This window comes from Carassius gibelio, chromosome B3 (genome assembly GCF_023724105.1).
Source record: "Carassius gibelio isolate Cgi1373 ecotype wild population from Czech Republic chromosome B3, carGib1.2-hapl.c, whole genome shotgun sequence".
NCBI lineage: Eukaryota > Metazoa > Chordata > Actinopteri > Cypriniformes > Cyprinidae > Carassius > Carassius gibelio.
In genome coordinates, this window is record NC_068398.1 from 27416000 (window position 1) to 27420233 (window position 4234).

Sequence of the window (4234 nt, forward strand, 5' to 3'; positions counted from 1 at the left end):
AGAAAAAATGTGTTAAATTACATAGGCTTGGATCTGGAGAATTTCAAGCCAATAACAGTTATGTAGGAACATACTGAATGTGGCACACTGTCACATACGGATTATGACTGTAAATTCATTGTATGTTATTTATTAAGTAAATTACTTTTCATTGACTTTAAATGTGCTGTGAATAAGTGCAGAGCACCATGGCTAAAAACATGGCTGTAACTCGTAGAGTCAATAAACCTCTATGTTCCCTTTTATTTTATGTTTTTACAAACTCATAGTTGCTTCAGAGGATTCAAGATCCAATAATTTATTTTCATTTCAACTCAGTCGAAGGGGATTTTGATGGTGAGCTCACAAAAAACAAAACACCTCCCACACATTTGTACATTACAGTAAATAACATATTACATTATGGTAAACACATTTTTTTTTTTTTTTTAGATTAGATTAGATTCAACTTTATTGTCATTATGCAGAGTACAAGTACAGAGCTAATGAAATGCAGTTAGCATCTAACCGGAAAAGCAAGAATATAGTGTTTTATATACATAAAAGTGCAGAGTAAGTAAAGCTATGATATACAGAATGTACAGTGGAGTTGCTATATACAATATTGATCAGAGTATATACAGAATATAAATATGAATGCAATGTAGGGATTGTATGTACATTATGAACAGAGCAATGAAGGATTATATATATGTTATGAACAGCAGGAACGTGAGAACAGTGGTAATAAATGCAGTTGGATGAGTGTGCAAAAATATTGTTGAACAATGTATTCTATGCAAAATAACAGTAGTGCAATATTTTTTATATAAATATTTTACTGTGCTTGTACAGTAACAATTATAGACAGTTTATTTTTTAATTTTGTACTCATACAGACAGACTAGTGGTGTATATGTATGCTTAAATACAGTGCCTAAGCTTTAAAATAGATCAGACCTAGTAAAACAACATGTCTGCACAAGTAACGCAGTAAAGTAATTATATTATATTATATTATAATACCTTGAATGAGAGCAGCTTACTGCAGTCCTAAATATTTAAGGAAAACATAGATTTATGAGAGGAATAGTTATCTTTTTTCACAAGTTTTCACCTCGAGGCTTTGAGCTGTCAAGATGTGATAGCAGGTATTCCTCTAAGCATGCGGGTTCCGTGTAATGGATCAACCGCACTTGTCCCAGAGCTTTGATTCCTCACAAGGCCAAAGTTGGCATCCAATGTGACAATCATATCTCCATCCGCCTGGAAAACAAACACTTACAGTAACACTGGTTTTGTACCCGCACCAGGTTTATACATTTATACTATTACTATTCTATTACAATACTACATACACAAATTAACTTTTAAGTTTGATATTAATTCAGATTTTATTTCTATGCCATTAATTTAATCAAACAAGAACCACGCTGGAATTATAACCAACCTTTGGACATGCTGGGCATATTGTTCCATCATTTAATTGTGGGCAAATATCAACCAAACTTCTTTGTCGGAAGTGGTGATGCCTAAAATGGGATATGGGGTGTTGCAAAAACCCTCAATAGAAACCTGACACTCCAGTGACAGAGAAACAGAAAGCTCTAGCAGAGGGATGGAGAAGGCTGTCTGGTCAGAGCCCATATCTTAGCAGAGTACAGGTTTCTGGTTCACACGCACACATGTTGACTGTAACGGTGCAGAGCCGTCCTGCCAAATATAAAGAGGAAAATAACATAAAAACATAACCTAGTAGTACTATAGAGACTACCATATCAGTATAAATTAAATTAAATGTATGCATTTAGCAGACGCTTTTATCCAAAGCGACTTACAGTGGATTCAGGCTATACATTTTTACCTATCATGATAGTATATAAACTATAACTATCATGACTTTTTTTTTTTTATTGCATCACAAATTTGATTAATTCCTTAAAGGAAATCATTACTCCACATGTAATAGGATTGAATTCCTTAACCTGTCAATAAAATTAAATACATTAAGATTTTGTATCAGGTAAAATGACAAACCTGTGCTGACAATGATCTTCATGTCCTTTGTGTACACAGCATGGGTGCCATGGGCTTCAGGTAAATATAGGAATAACCCCAGGGAGGATGGCTCATAGTAAACACTCTGTAAGAAAGATGGATAGCTCTAATGTTTTTAAAACAACAAACTTGTGACACTAACAGTTGATACTGCATAGTGCTAAAACAATTCGAAGTATCGAATGAATCTGTTGACATTACTGTGAGTTTGCTGTCTGTATGCAAGTATAGCAATAGCAATGTAAGACTGTATGCTATTGTTCTTACATTCCACTTTTCAGGAAGATGCAGTAAATTTCTGTGAATCCTCTTCAGGCAAACCTCACAGAACACTGCAGTGGAGCTGCACTCAATGCACCTATAATCAGCATGTTCTCGGCAGACAGCACACTGGGTAGTGATCTGTGCTGAACATTCAAACGACACCTTAAGCATCTCATCCTAGACTGCATCCCAGGCATGAAGCTCTCTCTTCTTTGCCTTACTGTATGCACTCTCAGAACAGCTTGGTGTCACATCATCAGGTTCAGCTGGTTGAGATGTAATAGAAGGGTCTGAAGGGTGGGTCTGTTTGTAGCTGGGCTGGGGAAGACCTTGCCTGAGGTAAGAAAACTTCGCAGGGCCAGCGATAGACCTCCTCACCAACTTAATTTTAACGTTCCTGAAACGTGTGCTCATCTTAAGTGCTTTTCCCATATCTGAAATCAAATATTTGACAATTTTTACATAAAGCAAAGGGCAACCCGTACCGTACTTCTTATCACAGCCTAAAAGACAGAAACGCATGAGTGAAAATGGGATGCAGTCAGATGAGGGATATTTGGTGCGATAGTTAGATACAGCTAGCTAGATAACTAGAGATATAGATTGCAAGATAGATAGATAGATAGATAGATAGATAGATAGATAGATACACATCGGGGTAGATCTATATCTATAGATAGATTATATAAATAGATAGATACACAGCTAGCTAGCTATATATATATAAACTGCTCAAAAAAATAAAGGGAACACTTGTGGGTTATATTGTGTTGTTAAGTATTCCCTTTATTTTTTGAGAAGGTATATAGATAGAAAGACAGATCCAAAGTTTCCTGATATGGGATCAAATCCAGCCAAGCTTTGTTCAAACCCACAGAACTTTATTTTACACTCTAGTCAAATCCCAAGGTTTCCAAACAGCTGTAAACGTATTGTGTTTAATATTTCTCTTAAGTCAATATGGGTTATATTAGTCCAATGATCTGGCTTCAGTGAGGCGTTATCGAGCATACACAATAGCCTGTAAGAGTGTAAAAAGTCATTTTGACAGTTTAACTCGAAACTAAATTCCCCCATTAGCTTCAGACGTAAATACTCACTCATATTAGCAACGTTAATGCTCACATAAAGCATGCAACGTTAACATAACAACAAGCTAATAACGTAATATGGTCTAGCGATAACGTTTGCAGACACATCGCAATACGGTTATCTCATGTCAACAATACACGAGTGTATGTTGTTTTCCATTACAGTTTAAACGCTCAGTTTTATAATGTTAATAGTCTTACCTGAAAATATTAAGCAGGAAATATCGCAACGTTGCCGCGTTCGTCCAGTAGACTTCCGATTACCGGTGAGCAGGAATTCTGGGATTGAATCTGGAGTCTTCTCTTGTATATTTGTGGGTGATCAACCATTTGGATGGATGATCACGGCCTTCTGAGCCTACTAGTAGGCGCAGGAGGCCCCTCCTGGCCCATACCTATGGGCTGATAACCGCTGATAACGCCCCATTCAATCGAGTGATAACGTTCGAATCGGGTGCTATTGACACAAGTGGGAAAAATGCACTGAGAGCCTCCCTCTCTGCTGGATACGAACATTTATGATTTAGGATGCTGCAGACCATATCCATATGCCAAAGAGAAACTCTGCTCCATATTAGCGCCACCTGTGATCAGTCATCTGTTCTTGACCAGATACTGGAACTGTTCTTTTTAACTCATTGAAATGTTATTCTTAAAAAAAAAAAAAAAACGTATAGTATGCAGCCCAGTTTCATTTGACTTTCAGTGATAGTCTGCCTAGGATGTCAGTAAGTTTTGCATTCTTGTCAAATATTAATATGAGAAGTAATGTCAGTTTTGTTTTGTGCTGCACCAAAATTTGAATGTAATGGACTGGCTTTGGATGATCAGATTAAATATTA

The 4234-nt window shown here is 36.5% G+C and overlaps 1 long non-coding RNA gene across 3 annotated transcripts; it reads right to left on the bottom strand.

The window, feature by feature from the left end:
- Positions 1 to 269: 269 nt before the first annotated feature.
- On the bottom strand, positions 270 to 3834 carry LOC127951963 (uncharacterized). 3 transcript variants are annotated; one of them, XR_008152784.1, is made up of 4 exons: positions 3594 to 3834; positions 2305 to 2735; positions 2017 to 2122; positions 270 to 1692 (listed from the first exon to the last, which is right to left on the bottom strand). It is a non-coding gene; the product is annotated as an uncharacterized LOC127951963 (long non-coding RNA). The 3 variants fall into 3 exon arrangements; XR_008152785.1 differs by having other exon boundaries at positions 270 to 1245; positions 1430 to 1692; positions 2017 to 2735; XR_008152783.1 differs by having other exon boundaries at positions 2017 to 2735.
- Between the last annotated feature and the right edge of the window lie 400 nt (positions 3835 to 4234).